The sequence below is a fragment of the Leptonychotes weddellii genome, chromosome 2 (assembly GCF_054177405.1).
Source record: "Leptonychotes weddellii isolate Sample4059 chromosome 2, ASM5417740v2, whole genome shotgun sequence".
In the NCBI taxonomy this organism is placed as follows: Eukaryota; Metazoa; Chordata; class Mammalia; order Carnivora; family Phocidae; genus Leptonychotes; species Leptonychotes weddellii.
The window spans coordinates 67,937,533-67,964,351 of record NC_138370.1 but is presented as its reverse complement, the minus strand read 5'-3'; the positions used below and the strand labels follow the sequence as shown (position 1 = coordinate 67,964,351).

The 26,819-nt window shown below is 37.1% G+C and overlaps 1 long non-coding RNA gene and 1 pseudogene across 2 annotated transcripts in view; both read right to left on the bottom strand.

The window, feature by feature from the left end:
- The window catches only part of LOC115938319 (uncharacterized), a 165,591-nt gene that overhangs the window by 52,801 nt on the left and 85,971 nt on the right, over window positions 1-26,819 (bottom strand). The window lies entirely within an intron of this gene.
- On the bottom strand, window positions 23,991-24,748 carry LOC102729783 (calcyclin-binding protein pseudogene; annotated as a pseudogene).

The window sequence follows — 26,819 nt, the reverse complement described above, 5'->3', positions numbered from 1 at the left end:
ATTAGTTTTGTGTGATAAAAACACTTAAGATAAGATCTACCCTCTTTTGGTCTTTTGGTTTCAGATCATTGCTTTCAATTAGAGGAAACTGCCAATATGAAGTATCAGAGTTTACAAATTATTCGGATATTGGTTAATATGACAGAGGAAGGAGTGGTAACATCCTATGATTCTTTGCAAGCCTTAATATAGGCAAATTCTCAGGTCTTGTGCCTAATTATTTGGGCTTCTTGGAAATATGTTTTCAACAGAGTAAAGGAAAGGGTCCCTGGTCTACTCTCTTTACGAAAAGGAAAAAAAAAACGCTTCGTAGTTACATGATTGGAAAAGTATCAGATAAGGAGCAATTCGAAAAAGGAGGACTTTTCAAGTGTGTATATTCTAAATGAAAAGTGACTATGATAAATCTGATCAGAAGGATAAAATATTCCCTTGCACATTCACGATGGCTGATGGCATCAGGTATCAACCACCAATTTTCTGTCTGATCACCTGTGACCTTTTGACTTAGAAATCTATTTTCCTTGAAGGCTGGTGAATATGCCTTAGAAACAAAATCTTTTCACATTTTTTCCTACTATTTTCTGTTTTAATAAATGAGGGGAGAAGACCAACACAGTAAAACAAGGCCAAGGTAGGTATAATTTTGGACATATAGAAAGGGGCAAAGATGCAAAATTCCCATAGAAACACTAGATGAGGGATACTATGCATTTCCAATATCTACAATTCCTGTTTCTACTGTGAAAATAAATACGTCTGGTAGGCGTGGCAGTGAGATTTTTTTTTTTTTTACTTTCATGTGTCTTGAGGTTTTTCTCTACTTTTAATCTCAAAATCATGGGAATATATCTACTTTCTTTCATTATAATTAACTCTAAGATGAATCCCACATCTGGGAACTTGAGCTGAAGAGTTTATCATGTTCACGGTAAAAGGCTGGATTCTTCTCTTCCTCTTGCCCATTCTCAAAGACACAGGCATGTTAAAGAGTTTATCTTAAAAGAAAAAAAATTCTGCATCAACAAATTTTTGTTTAATTTTAACATTAACATAAAAATAATATTCTGGGGCGCCTGGGCAGCTCAGTCCTTAAGTGCCTGCCTTCGGCTCAGGTCACGATCCCAGGGTCCTGGGATCGAGCCCCGCATCGGGCTCCCTGCTCGGCAGGAAGCCTGCTTCTCCCTCTCCCACTCCCCCTGCTTGTGTTCCTGCTCTCGCGCTCTCTCTCTCTGTCAAATAAATAAATAAAATCTTTTAAAAATTTTTTAAAAAATAGTATTCCATAAGAATACTGTCCAGTATAAGCATTATCATTTTTTTGTATGTTCCCTTCATTGCTTTTGTAAGTACATGGTTTTCATATTGTTATAATTACCACACACATAAAATATATCATGTTTTTCCCAGATGACACTGCATGATATTCTCAAGGATTTTTTCACATGTATAATTTTTATTAGAATCATAATATTCTACTAATTTACTGAAGCATTTTCTCACTTGGGGCATGTATATTACCTTAAAATGTTTAACTCTGAACTTCTTCATTACCATTTTATTTTATATTTATTATTTTTATTATGTTATTTTTCTGGATACTTTCCAGGTCTAGCAATGTGATTCTAGGACTGCCGGATCCTGGGAAAAGTGGGTGAATATCTTCTGGATCTATTGCTCTGATACCTCTATCTAGGCTCATTTTTTTCTGTTTCATCTCAGATGATTAGGAGATAGTATACGCCTCACACTAGCTTTGCCCAATATCCTGGGAACGTTTAAAATAAAGGACATGCCACAAAGGGAGAATAAGAAATGTTTACAGAAAGACTAGATGGCACATGCCATATTCGGATGTGTGAGGGGTTACAAACTGGAGATGGCTTCAGCTCGGAAAACTAGTCACCTTCCCCATGTGACAATGTGAGGTGGGTGCTGTTCAACTGGCCCCAGCCTCAGTGAAACTCCCTGAATGTGCTGACTCTGGGAGGGTTTTCATGGGGGTGTGTTTTCAATCCTTCCCTTGGCACACAGGACCTTGAACCCCAGATTCCGGCTGAAGGACATTTACCACAGAATTGGTCTCTCCAGGTTTCTGCCTGCTAATATCCCAGGTGTTTGCACCACCATCTGCTGTGGTTGATGCCTTCTGCAAATAGTTAGGTCAAGCTGTCAACACAGGCCGACAGTGGGAGGAAAGGTTTCAATTCAATGGAGGTTGCATTTTTTCTCTTTTCTCTAGCTTTTTCCAACGTTTGCCAGAAAGCCATTTCCTGATCCCACCAGGCTCCCTTTTTCCCACGAATCATCAAAAGCCCTTTCTGCCCACTCAGTCTCCTAACCCACACTTTTAAAATAATGCATTTTTGTACTCTCGGTAGTGTTACAATAGACACCAAACTGCTAAAACCGTTTCCAAAAGAGATGTCCCAATGTGCACGGTCACCAGGAATGAGTGAAATTTTGTTTCACAACACCCTCAGTAACATTGACTTCTCTGAATATTTCCTTCTTTAAATTTAGCATCAACAAATATTCTTAAGGATCCAAGATGGCCTCAAAACTCCTTCTGAAAAAAAAAATACACAGCAGCGAGAATAAAACCTATGATTTATAGAGTGTCAATTATATACCTGGCACTTCATGTGCTCTGTTTCGTTTATCTTTAAACAACCCCAAACAATAGATTTTATTCTTCCCATTCAACCTTTAAGGAAAGTAAAGATCCCAGGAGTAACTTGGCCACATCCATAGTCTCAATGGAATTGTGGCCATGAATGAAACCTCTCTGAATCCTAGCTATGTACCTTATATAGCTATAAGGCTAGAAACAGTGTATTTTTCACTCAGCATTTCTTTTCACAACTGCCACTATCTGCTTATTCTCACATTGTTCAAGTGAGATTCCAGCAGTATTAATCATGAATTAAACTCTAGTTAATTAAACTCAATTACACCATTTTTTTTTCCAAACCACAAATCTGAACCTTACTTGTTCTTTCAAAAGCAGCCAGGAAATTAAGTTATCCTTGACACTATTCCAAGTTCATGATGTATTCTTTTTTTTTTTTTTTTTTTTTGGCCTCAAGTAAGAAGTAATTAATCTATTTGCTTAGTTAATTTGAGTTTTTTGTAAAATCCATAAATTCCAAGTTTTAAACCAAATTCAATCTTTTAGGAATCACAAAATATTTGGGCAGAATGTGACTTCTTGAGGTTGAAATGGAGAGAGAAGAATTGTATGCTATTTAAATTCTTTGTGATATATGATCTGCTTTTTTTTTGGATATCAGATTACTTACAAACAGTATTTTAATGATACCAGTTTAAATAAATTAGCTATTCGTGGCCCACATGGTAAAAATATCTCCATGCCTACACCTTCCTAGGCACGCCTAGTTACACAGCATTCGCTTGCTTAACTTCAAAGAGCAGGAGATCATGATGGCTGCCTTTTTAATTAGACAGGGCTGGAACAGGCAAAGATTAAAATTCCTCATGAAGATAATAACTGGAATAGACTCTGGTAATCAGACCCATACACTGGCTTCTGTAACACATACCCACCCACACAAATGCATACACACAGAATGTTTTAACTTTACTCAATAAAAACATACACAGCCTCTATAAAAATGTTTGGAAATAATTTTAATTAATTTAACTAGATTCATAATAGTTATATTAAGATATAACTATCATATCCCAATAGCTGTGAAATATTACAAATTATACACAAATATTGCAAATATTTGAAATTTTACTGTACTTTTGAAATCTTAGTTAACCTTCAAGGTTTTGCTCATAGATCATCAGCTTCTTGAATGTGTTTCTTTCTAATCCTTCACTGTCTCCTGCTTCACATTCCAATAGAAAAAAATCTCTCCTTTCTCTGAACTCCCAGAACTTGTCAATATAACTCTTTTTATAATAACTTATCACCTTCCACCTAACATTAGCGTTACTTATACACACTTCTCACCTGCTGTGCAAGATTGCAATTGTCTTGAGGCTAGTACGCATGCTCACTGGGAATCCACATAATTAAAGTAAGGTAGGTTAGGTTACTAATTTCAAAAGTCAAGATTTTTTCAAAATTATAGTTTTTACTCCATGGCAGAGGCTGGGGCTAAATATATCCTGGTGCTTTCAGACTTGTATTTCCACTTGACTTCTCCCTATACATATATTTAAAAGTGTTATGATTAAATCAACTCTTTTCCCCTTGCTGGCTCAAAACTTTGCAGCACTGAAGGCAATAATGAGGAGCAGAGAAATGAACACCAATTCTACTCCTTTTTTACATTTGATTTGCTATACTAACACTAAAATTAGATTTTACAAAGGAAAGAGAAAGAGAGAGAGATTGATTCATGCTGCCCCAAGTTATTTCCCTGAGGAACATAGGCTTCTTTCCATTAGATGATCAAATGCAAGAAGAAGGGGACAAGGGATTCTTTACGCCAGAGATTTAATTGAAACAGCAAGGCATGACCTAGAGCAAAATAGCAATTAAAAGCCCAATGTACAGTTCCTACCCGTTGCCCAACCAGCCTGCAATTGCTGAGCTTCCGTCCCCTTCATGGAAGCCTGACTTCTGATGCCATTGTCTAGAAGCTATTGCTACTGTTCCACAGGAGACAACTCCCTTGAAATTGCCTTTGTTCTGTTTAATTGCTTAAAATTCAATCACCTTTTATAATCTATAAAAATGCAGTGCAACATTCGGAATCTTTCTTCAAAATGACTTTCAGGAAAAAATAAAGAACTACTGCTTTCATTTTTTTTTTTTTTCATATCAAAAAGGTTCAGGACAAAACCATTACCGTCTTTAATAATAAAAACATTATCCACGAAAAGGATTTTTTTAACAACTCAAAATCGTGTAGGACGGACTCAATATACTCTTGGTATTTGCTATACACCAGGGTTGATTCTGTGAGTAGAACATTCACCAAATAAGGATTATTTGCACTTCCAAGTCCCAGATATACACATTCATGCTGTTCTCATTCCCTGTAGCTTTTTCAATGTCAAATCGTGTAGAAAGAATTCAAAGAAAGTAAAGCTGAGATGTATTTATTTAAGACTTCCAGCAATTTACTAGACTCTTTTTTACCCTTCCTTCTAGCTAGATTAGACTGTGAACATATAATTAATCATTAGTCTGTAAATGTTCAGCAATAAAATAATTTTGTTTGACTACTTTCCTGTTCAGGGGAGAAAAGGCAGAATTCACTTAAGATCATACGGTTTAAACCAAATAATTCTTAATTCATCATAAGGACACACCTACATATCTTTTATTATCAGGTGTGGACCTTTTTTCCTCTTAAGTAAATTGGTATTTAATCAGTTATTACTTCAATTAGGTATACTTATTCTTTAATTAAAATAGGTGGTAAAACATGGATATGTTGACTAGCTAGATTTGAGAGGAAGGGAAGAGAAAAAGAAGGGAAGAAAGGGAAAAAAGAAGGAAATAAATGTAAAAGAAGAAAAAAATTAATTTATTAAATTTTGAGGATTATGCTAGGAATGAGCACCTAATCTTTTTTTTTTTTAATATTGATCGGAGTACTGTGAAAGAGGATTATGATTCCTCCCATTTTACAAATAAGATGAGAAACAGAGAGATTAAGTCACTTGCCTAGAGCCACAGAACCAGTAATTCCAAGAACTGGGTTTGGAACCAAATCTATGTGTTGCAAAAGTATACTTTCTTTCTTCAGCACTGTGCTGGCTTGAACATTACTCAATGAGATAGCAACAGTAAAAAAAATTTTTAGTTTAATTATATTGTCTAAATTGTTAAATAAAACTTTTTGCCAATTATTTTTTTTAAACTATTTTATTTATTTATTTCACAGAGAGAGACAGTGAGAGGCAACACAAGAAAGGGGAGTGGGAGACGGAGAAGCAGGCTTCCTGCCAAGCAGGGAGCCCGATGTGGAGCTCGATCCCAGGACCCTAGGATCATGACCTGAGCCGAAGGCAGACGCTTAACAACTGAGCCACCCAGGCGCCCCAACTTTTTGCCAATTAAAAGAGCTCTACTTCTAATTATTAATAACTAATTATTAATAACTAATAATTATCAATAACTAAAAAGTGACTAAGATTCTCCTCCAAGTCTCTGTTTTTATAATAAATGGTAAAACTAAATGTTGTCTTGACTTCTACACAATATATGACTCAAAACATTCCTGTGACTCAGAAAGTTTAATCAATACTGAATGGGTGCCAAATGGAAAGTTTAAATCACATATTGTCACATAAAAAAAAAACAGAAATCTGAAAAGATGACATCTTTCCTTTGCTTTTGAAAAATATCCTAAGTATGTGGAAAATAATTTCAAATTCTACTCTCTATTGTGTAAGATAGGAAAAGAGCAGTAATATTAGAAACATGTAAGTGTTAACGAGTAAAAAAATTGAGGTGCCCATCTTGCATACCTTGGAGAAACACAAAGATTCACCACCATAAATTATTAAAAGAATGAAATAAATGCATGAATAAAGCAAAGTTTCTGAATCCTTGGGCAGATCAATTTTAAATTAATTCAGGAAGGGTCTTGACATCTGCCTGATTGAATGGTTTAAAGAAAACTTGAAGCCATTCAACTACTAGTTGTTTGATTGTTAGTTTTGTTGTTGTTGCTGTTGTTTTTTAAGTGTGTTGACAAATTATCCATTTGGCTAAAATTTTTCAACTGCCAAAAAGGTATTCAATCTAAGGCCTTGTTTGCTGTGTCTTTTCAGCAAGTCCATGACACTTCTAATAACAGAATCCTACTTTCCTTTGGAAAGCCCATTTCTTGTCCTTCAGGTGATAGGTTGAACCTGTCTGTGACCACATGGTGAGCCTATGATCACAGCTGACCAATCAGAATACTCCATCTTTATTCCAACCATAATAATTGGATGAGTACATGACCTAATAAAAGCCAGAGTATTTGATCAGATTTGATATAATCTTGTTGTGAGAGTCTTTCTTCCTTTTAATCAAAATTCAAAAGGATATATTCTTGGTGTTCCTTTTCCTACCATATTGAGAACCTGCCTGCCTGAGAAATAAACCAACAGGAAAACACGGCAAAAGGATACAGAAACAAGGGACGCCTGGGTGGCTCAGTTGGTTAAGCGGCTGCCTTCGGCTCAGGTCATGTTCCCAGGGTCCTGGGATCAAGTCCCACATCAGGCTCTCTGCTCAGCGGGGAGCTTGCTTCTCCCTCTGCCTGCAGCTTCCCCTGCTTGTGCGCTCTCTCTCTCTCTCTGACAAATAAATAAATAAAATCTTTAAAAAAAAAAAAGGAATACAGAAAAAAGGTCCAAGGATGTCACTTGAAACCCCAAATTTACCTGTATCTGAAGCTGATCCATCTTTGGATGGATGACTACAGATTTCAAAAAATTTCCCTTATTATGCTTAAAACACTTTGAGTTAAGAGTTCTATCCCTTGTAACCAATAGATTGCTAATAAAAGTGTGATGTTACTTTCTAAATTACTGCAAGCTACGGTGTAGTATCTTTCCTTACTTTTAGGTAACTATCAGATAATATAAAGCAAGACCAAATGAATAGTCAGATCATTATGGATATCTCAATTTTCTTTCCAACAATACTTCCAAGAGCCTGAAAAGAAAACCAATGTTCAATTTAATTAAATTGCACTATCAAGGTAACTGTGGTTTTCTGCATAGACCCTCAGCTAAGTTCATGTAAAGTCTTTCTGTATCATGAAATGTTGGATTAAAAAAAAGGACCTTGGAGTGCCTCTTCCCCTGTCCTCATTTTAGAGATAAGGAATCTGAAGTCTGACAATATTAAGTGAATTGCCCAATATCATATAGCTAGTTAGTGACAATATTGGAATGAAACCAAAGGCTATATCTGTAATTTAATAGAAATTATAAAATTATACCTATTACAGTATTCACATTATTCTAAGATGAAGTGACTGGAGAACTTAATAGAATATTATCATTTTTAAAATAGGAAATTAGCTTAGTAAAGCACACAAGTGATTCTGCTTATTTATCCATGGGGGTATCTCTATTAATTCTTCTGAAATGAGGATGTACTAAGTGAGCCAAAATTCCATTAAATACACACAAAGATAAATGACCTGAAGTGGTCTCTTTGTAATGCTTTTGTTTTCTTTATAAATAACTACAGATAGAAAAGAATAAAAATAATGATATTCTAATGAGAGCTAGTCAATTCTATTAGATACGAAAGCTAAATTATAATCTAACTGAAAAAATGTTGATATAAAAAAATGGTTTTATTTTGGATAAGGATAGCCCATCATTCTTCCTCTAAGCTGATAGGCCAGATCTAATAATAACTGAATTCCAGGAGCCAGATAATACACTTAGAAAATTCTAACAAACAGGCTTTTTGACCAAGTTATTAGATGTCTACGGGTTGGATCAGGGTTTTTTTTTTTTTCTACACATCCTTATTCCATATTTTTTAAAAGTAGACTTCTACTGCTCCAACAAGCATAATTACTGTAAAATGTTTAGTATGCACTTGTGGATTTTTAAACCAATTCTCTAATCTTCAGTCAAAAAATCCTATTAAATCAAAAGTGAACTAAGTATTTTTCTTTGGAATTGTTACATAATTACATAAAGCAAATCTGTAGCCCTAGAGAACCAACAAAGAAATTAGGTACACCCAAACTGGCCGCAAGGAAATGAAAGAAGTTCAATGGGATAAGGAAAATTTTTAAAGCTAAATTAATATTCATTTAAAAGCTTTTTCTCCAGCATTTTTCTATTTTTAAACTATCTTTATCTATTTTACTAGAAGATACTTAATATTATTAACACTTTGTCACAATCTATCTCTAGTAGGTTACCCAGCTCAAAATGAGTTATTATTTTTGCTTTATATCTGCAAAAAGTAAACGCAATCTCATAATAAAATGTTGTAGTACATTCTCAATACATCTCCAATGGCCAGACTTTGAAGAAAGAGTAAAATAGTGAACATACTACCCATAGAATTAAAAGGACAAAGGTCTAAATAATGATTTTTTCAACCGTAATCACACCATTTTTGTATATCATCAAGATATTTACAGCTATAATGATTGATCATCATTTATAAAATGGCTAGATTAGGCTCTTTCCAATAGTTTCTCTTTCTTAAGGTCTGGCTAGAACACTCCTTGCCAGACAGGCAGACACAAATGCTATCCCCAGAAATCTGCCTGTTTTCCAGTTTCTCTGCTTTGCCCCTTCCCTCCCGGCTGTCACACTAAAGAATCACTTCCTCTCTCTGGTTCCTATCTGGCCCTCTTTGTCCCTAATTCCCAGGAAGTTTACAAAGACTATTCATACCTTCAAAATATGCACACAGACTCTTCCACACTTTTAAACCATTGACTCTCTCCTTACAGATTGACAAAATCATTTCGTCCACTGACTGTTCTACTCACCAGTCAAGGAAAATTGGCAAGTGGCTATTTCAATGTGCAGCATGTACAGGGTCTTCTTACTTGGTTATTACCAACTGTCTTCGTGTGCAAAACAACAGGCAATATATACCCCTGCTACCTTTTATATGCTGCCTCCCAGGTCCCTGCATCTAGGAAAACTGTTCTGCCTCTTTCTCAGAGTCTTGTTGTTGGAGCCCTCCAGGGTTCTGTAGGCATTGGGTGCTTAGCGTCAGCCAGACTCTAGGACAACTGCCTATTGTTACCCAGGGCCTTAAATTGCAAGAAACAAAGAGAGTCCAAAGGGGTTAGATTTTTATTAAAAGTTTGAAAGAGACCATATGCTTTTCTGTCACTGGCAAAAGGCTACTCTAAATCAGAGGACGACAACTGGAAGGCTTGCTGGTCCAGTGACTCTACTTAAATGTCAACATATTCATGCTACGGTTTTGCCGCTGCCCCTCTCCCTTTTTTTTTTTAAGAGTAAGTTTTCCCACACACTAGTTTTAAAGTGCAAATAAATACAAGACCCAGTCACCGTTTGGATTCAGTGTTTTCACTTGGAACCAGTGCCTTACAGATTATGACATGCAGCACACAGAAAATGGGATTAGAAAACGTGCTGTGGCCATAAGGTTGTCCTCGGGCTGTAGAAGGCAGGGAAAACCCTTCATTATTCTTCCCCTCAGACTGTGGAAGCTCATGATAGCTATGTGTCACCTCTAATGTCATCGTCTCCCTCTCAGGCTTTGTCTCCCTGTCTCCCTCTTCCCTTCACTGTCTTCCCTCCATCACCCCTCCTCCCCTCTCCCCTTGGCTCCCAGGACCAAAGAAAGGCAGAAGAGCTGAAGAGTGGATCCACCATTCCCCTAATGAATTAATAACCATGCCCAGCCCCAATGCAAGCCAGAAAGGACTTTTCAATTCCAAATAAGGTGTTCGGAATCTTTAAAAGATGTACATTAAAAGTTAAAGAATTTGTTTTTTATTATTGCTGTGCAATCTGTTCAAATATTTAGTTCTTGAAAAAGGGGGGGTTCAATAATTCTTACATAAATCACTGCTAATGTCAGCTAATTTTTAAAAAGATACTGAGAAAAGTTACAATGGATATTGAAAAAGAAATCACCGTTTCTATCCAATGCTTAAAGTTAGAGTGGTGGGCTCTCAATACAGCTGTGCCGGAGCAGAATGCCTAAGAGTTCCATTTTTTTCCTATTACAGAGAGGGAAAAAATGGTGTTTGCAATTATCACCAAATCTCTTGAATTAAGAAATGGCCAATTAGGTTTTATCTAAATTATATAACAGCTTTCTCACGATCAAGCTAAATAACGTATTTCCTTTATAATCATGTTCATTGCACTTCTTGCTATTCAGAGCACAGATACACTAGGAAAGACAGGAAAATACAACATAAAAGAAAACAGCACCTAAAGCCATTTTATAAATTTATACAATTCCCCCATAAGAAGCCGATCAGAGGTTCTCAGTCTAGCGTTCTAGTCACTGCTTATCCTGCATAAACAGACTCCTCCACCTGGATGAAAAGGTAACTTATACGAGGTCTTTATTTCCAGTAAACAAAAGATGCTTTGCCGCACAGCTGAGGATTCACTGGAACAGGGTCTCTTCAGGCAATGGGGCTTGACAAAAGTATTCAGTAACTAAGAGTCATCAAACATCACTTTCACTTCTTTTCTGAAGCTCTTGTTTTGGATTGCTTATTGAATTTGGGTGACAGACAGTATATGTAAAGTAAGGAATAAATTCTGATAAGGACAAGCTCAGGAAATGAAGAGCTGAGGCAAGTACACACACACACACGGCACAACTGTGTACTCTGGACAATCCTCTGCTCACTGTTGACTATATGAGCAGGCAAAAGAAATGTATTCAAATGGCCAATACATAATTGAAGTTATTTTATTAGTCATCTAAGTAAATATAGAATCATTAAAAAATAAACATCAACTTGCAAAAATAGACTTGTTGATTATAATGCTAGGATAAATATTTTCCACAATTTAATATGAAGCCCCAACAATTTTATTCCTTAGTTTTAAGAAAGTGACAATACATTGAAGTGTATTTATACTGCTCATGGATTAGCTAACGTAAAAAAGGAAAAGAGGTACAAATTTCTCTTTCTAAGACATCCAGTTACTTGATTGTGAAGCCCGAGCAAGTGGGGTGGAAAGATTCTAGGTGATCCCAAAATGTAAACCAGCATTCATTCATTCATCAGACAAAATTTAGATGGAAAAGTCTTTATTGAAAGGAAATGGACACATGCCCCCAACGCAGCACTCCTTTTTCTGAATATATATTCTCTTAGGTCCACAAAAAAACATGTACAGGAATGTTTATGGTTGCAAATAGAGGGGGAAACAACAGTATCCATTTCTAGGGAATGGTAAAATACTGAATATGCACACAATAGAGAACAGTCAGAGGCAGAATTCATGAGCCAGACTTACATTTAGCAACATGGAAATGGTTCAAAAACATAATTATACATGATTTTTAATTTTTTAAAAGTAAGAAACTGGGATGCCTGGGTGGCTCAGTCATTAAGTGTCTACCTTCGGCTCAGGTCATGATCCCAGGGTCCTGGGATGGAGCCCCGCATCGGGCTCCCTGCTCTGTGGGGAGTCTGCTTCTCCCTCTGCCTGCCGCTCCCCCTGCTTGCACTCTCTCTCTCTCTGACAAATAAATAAATAAAATCTTTAAAAATATATAAATAAATAAAAGTAAGAAACTGAATGAGATTTATAGCATAATACCATTTATATAAATGTTAAAATCTATTCAAAACAATACTATATTTTTAAGGGTATGCTTAAATTTTATATATTATATATTTTATATATATATTTTTATATATTATATATAATTTTATGTGTGTTTCTATACACATACACACATATATGAGACATGAATTGCAAGAATATACATTAAGTACATTAGAGCAGAGTGTCTATGGGGCAAGAGAATGGGAGTAGAAAATTAGGGACCACATGGGAAAACAATATGAAACAAAAGAGAGGCTTGCACCAACCAACCTCAGACATAGTGAGCCATGAATGAGGACCATGATTAACTCAATTCTGTGTACTTGACAAAAAAAATTTAAAAAGCATAAAGGACTTTGGAACCATAGTTATTGATGTTAGGATAAACCAATATATCTAAACAACTAGCCATATCTAAAGATAAAATTCATCAGTGACTTTTTTTTTAAGATTGTATTTATTTATTTATTTATTTGGAGAGAGAAAGAGAGAGAGCACACAAGCAGGGGTAGGGGCAGAGGGAGAGAGAGAGAGAGAGAATCTTAAGCAGGCTCCACACCAAGCATGGAGTCCAACATGAGGCTCAGTCTCACAACCCTGAGATCACGACCCAAGCTGAAATCAAGAGTCAGCTGCTCAACCAACTGGGCCACCCAGGCACCCCCATCTGTGACATTTTAAAAAACATAACAAAAAATTATAGATTAGTGATATCCTCAAGCTGTAATATTTACAGTCAAGTACAATTTGGAAATCTTAAAAATCTTACACTGAAATTTTTCATTTGTAAAATCTATTTATGGGTCTGAGTACATTGAAACACATGGAAGAAAAAAGAAAAGAAAATCACAGCAAGGAAAGAGCATCTAAACAGTGCGTGGTAGCAAGAATGCTCACACAGCACATTTGTATCTCACTTACGGAATCAGGGTCATCCATGAGATAGCCGCCCCCACCTCCCCGACCCCCGGACCAGGCAGTTACATCAGGGAGCAGTTTCATTGCTTCGTTACATGTCCTGGGTATGGATTGAGCAGCTGAGAAGAAAAGCAATTATTTATATATAAGTTCGCCACAGTGACCTGGCTGTTTAAGGTGAAATAGTGGGGTGTGATCTGAATGAAGACCCACGCCATGTCCCCAGTCCACTTTATATGGATCAGACATAGCTACACTGCACATTGTCTGATAAGAGTTTGCAAAACTCTGTGAAAGGTAAACTACCTTGTTAAAAACAACTAAATCAAAGCCATTCTGAGGGATTCATAATAGTTACCCAACCAGATGCTAATATGGAAACCAAAGACTCTCTATGACTTTTATCACTCTAGTATCTTTGAAAATCTTTTACTATTATTTCTATTTCCAATGAAAATATGCACATATTGATTATATCATTATAGTTATAAAACCGACACATTGTATTACTTACATAACAGCAGCAATATTTAAAATGTATTAACCTTTATCTAAGGAAGTTGAATTAAATAATATATAAAGGAAGTTGAATTAAATAATATATAAAATGGCTAGCACAAAAAAAATAACTAGTACTAAATTGCTTTTTCAGCAAATACAACTTGGAAATATCATCCTTTTAAAATCCATTACCTCTATTCATCATAACTTATAACACTGGTTACATGAGAATGACTTGAGAAGTTACTGAAACCACACAAATGTCAATAATTATAAATGAAATGAATTCATATAACATAAGGAGAATAATAACTTATCTGAAGGATAATCCATGTCCATGAACCATATCATTATCTCAACATTATAAAAAATTGCTAAATTGAAAAAAACTTATAAGAAATTATAGATATCAACCACTATGAGAACTGACCAACAAATAATACCTCTAAAATTCTCACTCTAAGCTAGTTATGGGAAGCTACACAATAAAAATGAATATACAGCAAAACACACCAACTAAAAAGCCGCAATGACACATAAACTTCAAAATGTGTATTTTTAGGAAATGAAAGCTAAGTTTAGGTAACAATTCACTGACCCTACACACACAAAAAAGTAGCAACACCCCAGGGTGTTCAACCCATCATCTCAAGCAAACAATTTGTTTGACAAGAATTATAAGTCAAATCACCATATTCATAAGTGGCTGCAGAGCCATATTTTATGCTTCGGTACTATGTAGATGAAACCACATTTAGGCGAATTAAGAAATTTACTTCCTATTGTCTAATATTTCCCTGCTAGGAAACTGTCTACGAATGGTGAGGAAGAAAAATCTAGAAGATGTGTTACATGTTACCTATTTTTTAACACTAAAAATTGTGCACAGACCAAGCAGGTCCTCAGATAGTTAAATGGTCACACCAGAAAGCTTATCTGAAATTCCTACAATAAATGGCCACCTTAAAAGTTTTAAAAAATACTGAGAAGTACTGAAAAATTTTGTTGGATTTTTTTTTCCCTCTCCCCTTTGCAACAGAATAAGGGAATGAAGCATTTTTCTTGGACACTGAGTATAATTATAACTAATCATCTCCTTCTCCTTGGAGCAACATTCGTTGACGTTCCTTCATTTTAGGGTGGCTGGCTGACACAATTCAAATATAATTACTCTTCTTGCATGATAAACTCCAGCACCGTGAGCAAATACAGTATGTCTCATTGTCAAGTATGACTAGACAGCAGCACTGTAATATAGACCTTTCAAGCCCTAGTGTAGCCCCCTGCCTTTGAAATCTGTGCGAGATGACAAAACTGACTTTCATTTCCCTTGGACTTTCTCAAGGTATCCTTATTAAGAGAAAAAAAAAGCCTAAAACCCATAAATTTAACCTACTGCCTGCCAATCACAATGGTTTCTGCTGTCAGACACTCATGATACATAACCACAAAATTTAAATGTTATTGTTTCATACAAGAGGAAAATGTTGCTCATGACTACCCCAAACAGTCATGTGACAATTCAGTGCATTTCCTTTGTTTGCCTCTTCCACCACTGAACAATAGCAAGAGCAGGAAACGTGTAGTCGATGGACCAAATGTGGAAGGAGCAACACAATAGGAAATGCAAACGTAGATCATTTTTCGTAGCTAGCTGGTGAGAGACAACTGCATAATGAGAGAAAGTTTGTTTTCCAAACATGTATTTCATTTCAGATTAATAGTGATGCTTGCTTTTTGCATTCTCAAATGACTTTTAATTTTTAGGAAATCAAACTCATAATTGGATGATCACTGGAATACAACTTTCACCAACTTTTGAAAAGGAAATAGTAAAAAAAAAGAAAAAAAAGGAACAAAGAACATCACATTGTCATGAATGTTGAGTTTCTGGAAGAAACAAAGGCTTGAAATTTAAACTGAAAATTTTCAACACGGCCTACCAGCCTCAAAGAGCTATGTTCTCATTAACATGGTGAACTATATGGCTTTCTCTCATATGTTCTGATTGATGGTTTTAAGAAAAACATATTTCTGTGGATGGCCACAAAATACAGACTTGGCATTTTGTCCCTTTTTGAATTACAGTGAAGAGCCAAATGTAATTTTTACCTACTGTTTTCTGGAACAGTGTTTCAAACGAACCTTCCAACTCTGGCTATATTTTTATCTGAGTACACATAAACTCTCTTTCTCGGATATGGAGCGCTGTCCACGAAACTATATCACATCACTGTCTGTGTGTTTATTTTAGGCTACCATGGGGACAATTACAGGCGGTTGGCTCTTTATTCCTTGACCTCCAAAAAATATATAAAGTAACCATTGACTTTTCATTAGCAGTGGATAGACTCAGCAGATGAAGAATCAGATTGTGATCACGGGCTCTTTTGTTTCTTGGGTGGGGAAACAACTTGGCTCATCACATCCTCTGGCCTCATTCCTCCATGACAGGAAACAGTGGAATCTAAATAAAGTTATATCAAATTGAAAACAACTTTTGTTTGCTCTACACATATGAGCAAACGCTCAGCAATTTTTGCTTCCAAAATAGGCCAAATTCTACTACACAATTCGGTTGGACAAAGGGTCCACTCCAGCCACTCAGAAATGTACAAATATATGTGGCTAGGAGCAGCTGGAGGTGACCTCTATATGAAATAACATGGAACCTTTGATCCCTGTATTTTCAACAGCTGACTGGCTTGTTATAAGAAAATACCAATTGTAGTAGATGTATATACAGTCAAAACGGAGAAAGCGCACTATAGGGACTTGAACTTAACGTGTTTACCAGTAACCTGGAAAATTCAAATTTAACTCTGTTGCAGATCAGGACCTCTAAAGTACACAAAGAGAGACCACTCATCTCCTTATAATACCAGGTCATCCTATGAGGGAAGGTCTGATGGTCTACAAGGGACTTGTTTGTTTTCAATAGGACAGTATTCTAGCAATCAACAATGCAGTCACACTAACATACCTTGATGTCTTTCTCCTTTTGTTACAGACAAAGCTTGCACTGAAACCTTTTCAATAGCAGCACCATTTTCAATTTAACCTTTTCATTTCCCTAGAAAACGGGATTCTACCCCTCTGAAAGCCATCAAACCCACTGTTTTGATTTAGAATATTCATCTGATCTGTATTTGTCCCTTGAATGCATTTATACCCAGGCTTCTTTGGGTATGCTGCCCAAATGCAGAAGTCAATTAAAAATCAAAAGCCAATAAATATACAAACCCATCATGGGGATTACAAAACACACTTGCCTTAGTATTCTTTTTTCAAGTTTAGTGAAAGGAATGGTAAAGAGACATGAATTTGTGATCCAGCTCCTCCACCCTTTCTTCACAATCACAATGCCCTCAGTCATCACTCTGCTGCCCACGTAGCTTAGTCCTAAACCCTAATAAGCACAACTTCACTCAACTGACCTACTACCCATACAAAGTCTAAAACTCAGCAGTTTGAACTAAAGCGAACTGGTTATATAAGTGCAGCCCAAGCCCAAAAATAAAATAAAAACAAACCGAACAAGAACAGGTGACTGAGAGATTTGCATTTGGTTTGCCATGTTGCTTCTACTCAAAGGCTGAAAATTCTTTGCCTTGCGCATTTAAATATGCATCAGCTCAGAAGAAGTTACACAATGTTTCCATCAGCAGAAGATGTGGCACTTAGAGAAAGCATCAGGAAAATAAAAACTACAGACAAAATAGGGTATATTTGCATATTTCACTTGAAATTAGGCTATGTTGCAGCATATTGGAAACTCATATGCATTGGATGTCAGCTGAGTTACTTTTCTTTCCCCCCAAGGTGACATTGGTGCTTGTCTTACCAAATATGATGCAACTGACAAGTGTTTTCATGTAAGGAAGATATATGCCTCCCATCACCTTGTCAAGTTGAGTGAAGGCAAACTCCAGCACATCCTTTCACAAGTGATTAGGTGGTTGGAGTCATTAAAAGTCATAAAGTTAGACTGCAGCAGTGTGCCATGCATATATATGAACTCATCCAAAGCTGTCCTCCTTGAAGCAGGTGAAAGCTCTCAACTTTGCCTCTGACCGAGTCATAAATTCTTGGCTTAGCTTTCTTTCTCTTAGCATACCTTTGAAATTATAGTGAACGGTTAGTGCTGCTTTGGCCAGTCTCATTGTCCCCTGCTTTCCCAACCAAGCCTCTAACGACTAGAGGTCCAAGCATCTGATTTTGGTTCCTGAACACAAAATAAACAACGAGATTGTCATTGCTTTTTCTACCATGGCACTTTTAATATTTTCAAAGTGCCTTACAAACTCTTGTCAATCAGCCTACTTTAAAATTGTCTAAAAAGGCAACAAGACAGAGAGTGGGATTATTTAACTGTTCTACAAAAGGAAGAAATTAAGGCACAGAGAGTCAAAGTGACACGGTCAAGAGTCTGCACCAGGATGGCTAACTAGGAGCTCAGAACAAAGTCTAACTTCTCATGTTATAAGCTTCTACAACCTTTCCACTTTCAGCCTCATCATTTCCCAGGGAATATATCTGATGTGCTATAAAACAGAAATACGTATGTTGCACCTGAGATGATGAGAATTTAAAATTTTGTAAATGTACCATTGAAATGCATCATGAATTCCACTTTAAAAAAAAAAAATCTGTCCTAAAGAATCAGTTAAGTATATGAGCAAAAATGTATGCACAAGATGTTCAATACATCATTATTTATAATAATTAACACCTGCAAACAATCCAGCTGTGCAAAAATAGGGAATTCTTAAGGTCCTATGATTAAATAGTATAAATCGGAAACATATTTTTGAAGAACTTTTAATGCTAAGGGAAATAATCATGATATAATGTTTGTGAAAAAAGCAAGCTAGAATACTTAAGGATCTCAACTATGATAAATGTAAAAATAAACAGGAGAAAAGGGACTAGAAAAAAACAATGCTAACAATATTTACCTCTATGTTAGGGATTGCACGCAATTGGAATTTTCTTTTTTAGAACCTGTGTAGATTTTCCAATTTTTCTACAATGAATGTCACTTACTTTTATAATTATAAAAAGAAAACATTTAAGTTCCTGAGTGGATGCATAAGAAGGTACCCACATTCTAGAGGCCTCTTGCAAATCATTTCAACATAGACTACTCGACATTAAGCAATCTAAACGTTTTCTAAAACTCATCACAGCAACATACTCACTCAGAATGTAGTCAGTCCTTGCCCCTGAGTGCATGAGCTTTGTCTTATTATGGATCTGATGTTTTAGCCAATGTACTTTTAAGACGCAGTACCTGAATGGATCTTGATGGGCCACAGTGCTTTTCCTACAAGAATTTGATTTCCCTATCAATGCCTATAAGTGTGTTCATCCAGCAGAGATTAGATGCCATCATGACTGAATAGTGTGGTGAGGAAGGAGAAGTTGTAAGACTCACTTCAAACTCTTCAACTTTAATAAAACAATTTTGGGCTTTGAGCACTGCAGCAATCAAGAACAACTTCTCTTGGGCTAATCAGGGAGACATAAATCAACTCATTTCAGCCTACATAAAGGTCATTAAAAGAAAAGTTTTTAACCATCAGACATTCTAAAAGATAAAAAGTCAAGACTGGGATGCACGTGCCCTGTGTAATTTCTTATATTTCATTTTCCATTGTTCTGGGCCAACAACAAAACATAAAAAGGACCATGGTACTGACTATGTTAATATAATAAAAACAGAAAATTCTATATGCCTACCAAGTAGAACATACATTTATAAGAACTCGATTCTTTTCACCAAACATATGGATGTAATTTTCATGCCCAACGGCATCACCATCACATGGAGCAATTAGTTGTTCGAAGTACATTTCTTGCTCAAGACTCTATAGCTGAAATCTTTTAAATATTGAAGCATATCAAACATGTGGCTGAGAAACTGTTAGAAGAGACTAGGTTAGAGAAAAAGGTGGCTAGGGGTAAAGGTAATTATAAGCCCTTTGCATCAGGTCAATAGCTCTTCTCCCCTGGGCTCTCCTAGGAAGAAGCCCTCTGGTAGTTACACTTACTCAGCAGGAAGCCATTTTGATATTCTGCCCACACGTATTCTGCTCCTACATTCTCTTTTAGAAAAGACAAAGAACTAGAAGCCAGTCAGAAGCTTTGCTGCTGGTTCTCATAAAATCTCAACATTTAACCCCTATGAAAAAAATTTATTCTAAAAAAAATTGCTATTAACAAAAAGACTTTCCCTTACTTCTTACTATAAAGGCTATAATTCAAATCCAGCCTATAGGAAAGTTCTGGGAATCTGCCTTTTCTTGTCCCTATTCATTCACTTTGAATCACAGGGCTAATAAATAGTGATATTAATAGAAGCTGAGCTTCAGGAATGAAAAAAGAAAAAAGAATAAATTCTTAGATAATCAAAAAGATGAATAATCAATAGTTTAAAGTTAGTAACATAGTTAATGGCTCCAGTTAAGAACAGTTAGAACAAAGACTTTCCTTATTTTAATTTTTATACTATTTTCCTCATTTAAAAACCAATAAATACGCAAGGCAGAAAAAGTTGTAAAGTAAATAAACATCCAATGAAAGAAATAAAATAGTCCCACATACTTCCAAGAAATAACAATTATCAGGAGTTGGTTATTCCTTTGAGTTTTATATATAAATAGGACTTTAAATGCATAAATATATTTCATCATATATATGTGTCACAATTTATTTAATCTTTCTCAATTGTTGGACACATAGAGGGTATCTAATGTTTCACTATTATTAACTCTGACATGAACAACCCTGAAATATAAATCTTTCTGCATATTTGTGATTTCTTTTCTCTTTAGAGTAAATTCAAAACAGTGAAATTACTGAGTTCAAAAGGTATGAGCTTTTGAAGGCTTTTAAAATACATTGCTGAATGGCCTTCCACAAATTTTGTACCAATTTTCACTCCCAAGAGAAATGTTTGTGAAAATGTCTTTCAAAATAGTCCTGCTAGTCTTCTCTTTGTCTTAAAACAATAGGTTAGCTGTGGGAAAAGGTACAATAAAAACTGAAAGAGCATTCTATCTGCCTAGAAATTATATGCCTTCTCATGCACTCAAAGAGAGTGCATATGTGTATAGCAAGGAAAATATTCACCTCAAATGACTGCACCATATAAGGCAGAAAAATATCACTGGCCACACACATCCACTTATTTCTACCTGAATGAAGCACAAAGAAATGCAATTTGGATTTACTGCATCACTAGCCTCCCAAGTTTTAAAACCCTATTATTTGCACTATTTCGAATGACTTGAAAGATGTAACAAAGTAGAGGCATTAACAAATTCTGTGTTTATTGCATCATACACCTAAAATATGCTTAGCCAACCCAGTAAAAGCAGGATTTAAAGGGGTGAAAGGACAGGCTCACTGGTCAGGGTGAGATCAGACACTCATGTCCCACAGAGCAAGGTTTCTGTGTGTCAAACAGAATCAAAGAACTAGCGGGTGCCAAAATGGTATAATTTAATGTCATAGGAGAGGAAATTTGGAGATAATAACAAATGAGAAAGCCATTAAAAAAAAAAGCGGGGGAGGGCAAAGAGGCAAGGTCACCTCAGCGCATCTTCCCAATTTTGTCAAGACAGTAAGAATAGGTGAGCTCTCCCTGGGTGAGGTTTCTAATCCAAAATACCCCCCACATTACGCTCTTGTTCCCAGATTCCTCAGGAAGGTTTTAGGGTGGAACTGAGCTGTGGTTACAGAGGGGGAGTGGCCACTGCTGCTGTGGTCCCTGCCAGTCTCCTCCAAAGGTTCATCATTAACCTATAGATCCACAGCATTAATATTCTTTCTCTCACTATCTAGGTGGTCAGTGCTGCCCCTAGGCAACATCTCGGTCATTTTCTGCTATAAAGCTGAAATTGCATCACAGATGTGTAACTCACTGCAACAAACAAGGACATTTCAGTACCTCTGAAGGTCAGATACCTTTGGGAGGATGTCTAATACATGATTTTATTATCTAGAGCATAAATACGAATTGCCCTTATGGAATCAAAGACGTCCAAATGATAAACAAAACACTGGGATTGGTTTGGGGGCCACTCATCATCAACAGAAATGCTCCAAACTGAGATGCCCTGTTTACTGACCCACATAATGTTAAAACTACACAAGAACATTTCTAAAACTTCTGGAGGTTGATTAAAACCTTTTACTTGGATGTTTCTGAGAGACTACAAAGAATTACTACATATGTCTTAAATTTATAAAAGCCATTGTGGTCTCAAACAGAAAACAATAGAATGGCCTAATCCTGGGAGTCAGGCAATGAGTAATGAGAAGCAAGTTCCCCCTTGCACCAGCATCTGTCTGTCCGAATTGCTCCCATTTTATCTCTTTCCTCTCAGTCTACTTGATCCAGTAACTCGAGGCTAATATTCTCTTCTCTGATGGAAGTCCATCTAGTTCTAGAAACACTAAGCCACCAGCAAAACCATCCATGTGAGGAAGACACTATCCAAATGCAACCCAACAACCCAAATCTTACATGAGACTCAAGTTGGGCTTAAAACTGAAGCAAATGTTTGAGGCAGTCTGTGGATGGAGGAATGGCCCTTAGTTGCAGTCTTTCCAAAGAGGGCAATTTCCCAACACAAAATTCAACTATACTTCAAGTATATTCTTGGAGTGAATCATCACTGAAACGTATTTATAGGGAATAATTGCTTTCGTGCAGAAGAGATTTTTTTTTTCAGTTTACAAATCCTATCACCCACCACACGAATTATCTATAAGACAGGATCCTCACTGCATCCCTTTTAAAATGGCTCCTGCATCAGAATATTGCACAAAAGCAAATTTCCTTCCAGCCTTTTTTTGATTAAATACTAAAGGAGCAATCTTAGCAAAACAGAATTTGTTCCAAACAATAGTGACTCTTGCTTGAAATCAGATCTTTAAACTTCAAAGAATAAATAATAACTCACACCACAGTGGTTGTCACTCCTTGGCTCCGTCATTCAAATGTTTCTGCTGCCCTGAGAACCCCATTCCATTTTAAGAGCGTGTTGTATTGACTCTGATATTTGTACTTAATCATTGTCATTTTGGAAAACTTTCTCCATCTTCTGGCCGAGGTTCCTTTAGAGAAACCCTGATATTTCCAATCTAAAAGCTACTTTTCACCGTCTTAAGGGGAAATATATTCATTTTCCTGTGGCTTTCATTCTAAAAATTCCAAATTTTCTAGTGAAAGATGTCTTCAGAGAAATCAAGTGGTTTGTATTTTTTAAAAACAACTTATACTTATTTTCACACTCCTAAAAATAGTATAAACTTACTACCTTATGAATTAAAACTAGAAAAAAAAATCCCTATTTATTAGGGTTCATACTCCACTGAAGTCCTCTTCAACTAAATGTGTATTTAAGCTATCCTCACACACAGCAAATCGAGTTGCAGCAAATAAATAATACGGACTCTATTTTCATTAGCAAAAATTGATTTTCACTGAGTTCTTCAACAGTGCCTGAAAATAAAAGTATGCTATTTAAAGAGCGCTTGTGAAATTTCAGGAATGTCATATATCGGTAAACAATTCAGAACTACATGTGTAAAGAAGTAATTAATTTGTTGAGCTAATGAAAAACAGGTTCTCCTTCAGTTATTTTTGTCTCTAAGCCAATTCTGGGGTGATCTTTCCTGAATTCAGAAAGGCACTCGCAGTTTTGTCCCAATGGTGGTCATGAGTGAGGTCCCATTTCTTAATTCCTGCATCCTGCTTAGCTTCCAACATCTGGCCAATGGGCAGATACCCTGACAATAAATTTGCACCGTGCAGAGGCTCTGACAAAGGAAAGAGGGAGCAGTAAGTGGAACAATGGTGCAACAGGGCACCCGCTTCCCTGCTCACCCTCCCTTGTCAGGGTAAGTCCGTCCACATTGGCCTGAAGCGACCTCGGAAGAAGCAGTGAGGGCAAGAAACTTCCCTTCACTTCAATGGATTTTTCTTCAGATTTGTGTTTTATGTAAAAATTCAGGTTTTATTTTTACTTATTCTTCCATTGGCAGGAACTGATGCCAAGAACTTATAGGCAAACAGTAACTTTTGTTCTCCACCTCTTAGCTGAACAAAAACACACACCATGTAGCATTATCATTAGGCAAGATTTGCTTTTTTACATTTCACACAAGAATGCAATATTATCCTTTCTTGAAGAAAATGCCCAGATTACCAAGGAAACTATCTTTGGTGGAAGGGTTTAATAAGCATATTTTATTTAAATAAATCCTCCAGGAGGAAATGGGAGAATTCATTCCTTCACTTAGAAGAAGACTCTGTAAGTAGTTATCTGTCAAATTTCTCTGTGCAGCTCACCAACATTTCCTTATTGGAAACATCAATACTTCCCCATCATAGTTCCCAAAATGACTTTGAAGTCTCAAAATTCTGTGTCTCCTTTGGCTTACTTCTCTCTTGATTCCACCCAGGCTGTATTCATGGTTTGCTTCATATCATCATCTCCATCTTCATAAATTTTCTTTAGAACATTCATCAATCCCTCACTAGGATCCATTTCAGTGTTGTGGGAGGGCTTTTCCTTCTCTTTGCATTTTTTATCACCTGAGTCTGGTAGTCCCACCACGTGTCTTCTGGCTTCTTTCTATGTAAGATAAGAACTGTATCTGTCTTGACTTTTTTTGAACTGCCTTCCACAGAGATGGGTTTCAAGAGTCATGGAGTAACTCTTCCCATTTAGACTCTACCAAAAGATCAAATGACCTCTCTGTGAAATGCACCTGCACAACCTCAATGGGGACTTGATGAACTCCAGTTAAGGTAACGTAGATTTTCACAAACTTACCTGAATGATCCCATCCGTAATTACTGATTTTCATTGTATATTCCATTGTAATGGGAGCAACCACAGAAGCTGGCTTTTCATTGTCAAAAGAGTTCTGCTTTTCTCTCTGATTTCTGATGCATCTTGTTCTTGATTTCTGTCTCAATCTTGGATTTTTCAGCTGTGAAGGCATCACATACTCTTTTTCCAGTGGCCTTTTCCAGCAGCAACTTCACCCCTTCTAGATCCTTCTATAGCTCTTCCAAAGCTGAGGCCACGGTCAGGCTGGATCAGGCAAGGCCCAAGCTGCAGCCACACAGAGGAGAACAAGAAACACCACACCAAGCACACACACCTGGACACAGAGCCCACCAGCATGAGTTGCAGCCCACTTCAACGAATTTTGTTAAAGTGGTCCAGAGTAGCCCTCAAAGTTTTTAGCCTTTACTGCAACTAGTGATTCTGGAAATTCTTTATAAGAAGGAGACATTTTCTCTATAAAACCAGGTCATAATGACCACAGCCATCTTCCTTCTAGAAATCTTTGCTATCTCCTCTGCTAATCTCAGTGTAGCACCTCACATGCTCTGTCATGGGGTCAGGGACAGCTAACCATGCTTCAGGTACATGAAGGCCCAGATGCAAAGACATACAAAGAGGCAGAGCCTTGGTTTTACTCAGTAAACCATCTCAACCAAATTATAGTAACTAACTATAATAACAACTGACTCCTGTTCTAGGTCCTCTGTCATATCCTCAGATGCTCACCCAGGCCCTTCCATGCATCCTAGCACAGAGTATTAAGGACTCAGGCTTGAGTCAAGAAACCAGTATCCAACTCCCAGCTTCATCGCTTATTCACAAGCTGTTGTATTAACCATATATTTATTTCCTGCATTCTGAGGCTCTGACATCTGGGGCCCTACTGACCATGAAGAGACTGTCCCTCCCAAGGTTAGCCAATTCCTAGAGATAGTCAACAACTGCATGCTTTTCAAATGCAAGCCAACCGTCCAGAGTCTGCACCGTTAAGCACCTCCTTTACTGGGCTCTCACACTCCAGGCCACTCTTTGCCTGCCCTAAACACCCCACAGCCAAGTACCAAGACAAGACAGAACAGCACACAAACCCCAAAACCCACTAGAGTTACTCAAACTAGCCAGTCCTAAACCTGCTTCCCTGCTTCTCCTGTTCCTTCCATGGAAATCACAGGAAAAGCCCTTGCCTACAGTTTCCTCCTCTCCCTCTGTCTCCTGATAGACTCTGAAGCTTCCCCATGTGCCCCCACCACCCTATCCCTACCCAGCCCTGGTGTGGTATGCCCCTTCTCTTGGAATCTGTGAGTGTAACAAACTATCTTTTCAACAGCAATCATGTTCTGATTTATTGGCCTTACCATATTTTAATAATAATAAAACAGCTGTGTAACCTTGGAAAAGGGACAGAACTTGTGCCTCCTCCATTTGTTCATCAGTAAAAAGAGGGTATTATTTCCACAGTGCTTTTGTGAAGATCAACTAAAATAATACACATGATGTACTTAGTATATCGTAAGTGCTCAATAAATATTGATGTTCCAAATGAACAGATAAAAAAAAAGTAAGATTTAGAGATAACTCATTAAAGGCTACATAGCTAGGAAGATGCAGAATCTAAATGTCACCCAGATTTTTCTGACTCCAAACGCCCTTTTTTTTTCACATCACAGTACCTTCCCCAGTTAAGCACAGATCCTCCTACTGCACTCTGAACATCTATCATAGTAGTAAACACATATTGGACATCACCAGGACCTCATGTGCTCAATAAATTGTTTGAAAGAAGGAAAAGGAGAGGGAACTAGGGAGGGAAGGAGGAAAGGATAAAGGGAGGGAGGGAGGGCGGGGGGAGGGCGGAAGGAAGGAAGGAGGGAAGGGAAGCAAGGAGGGAAGGAGGGAGGGAAGGAAGGGAGGGAGGAAAGAAGGAGGGAGGGAGGGAAAGAAAGGAGGGAGGGAGGGAAGGAAGAAAGGAAGGCAGTAAGGAAGGAAGAAAGGAAGGAAGGAAGGGAGGAAGGGAGGAAGGGAGGAAGGGAGGAAGGAGGGAGGGAGGAAGGAGGGAGGGTAAGGAGGGAGGGTAAGGAGGGAGGGAGGGAGGGAGAAGGAAGGGAGGAAGGGAGGATGGGAAGGAGAATCCTTTCTATCTCAGGAATGCAAATTAGAGTTATTTCTCTCCTGGTACCCTTCTTTCTTTCTGGGCCCCCAGTGTACCTTTGAATGAAGGTAAAATAGTTTTATCCCTAATTATAAAAATCCCTAACCCAGAAACACACACTCAGTTACATAAATTTC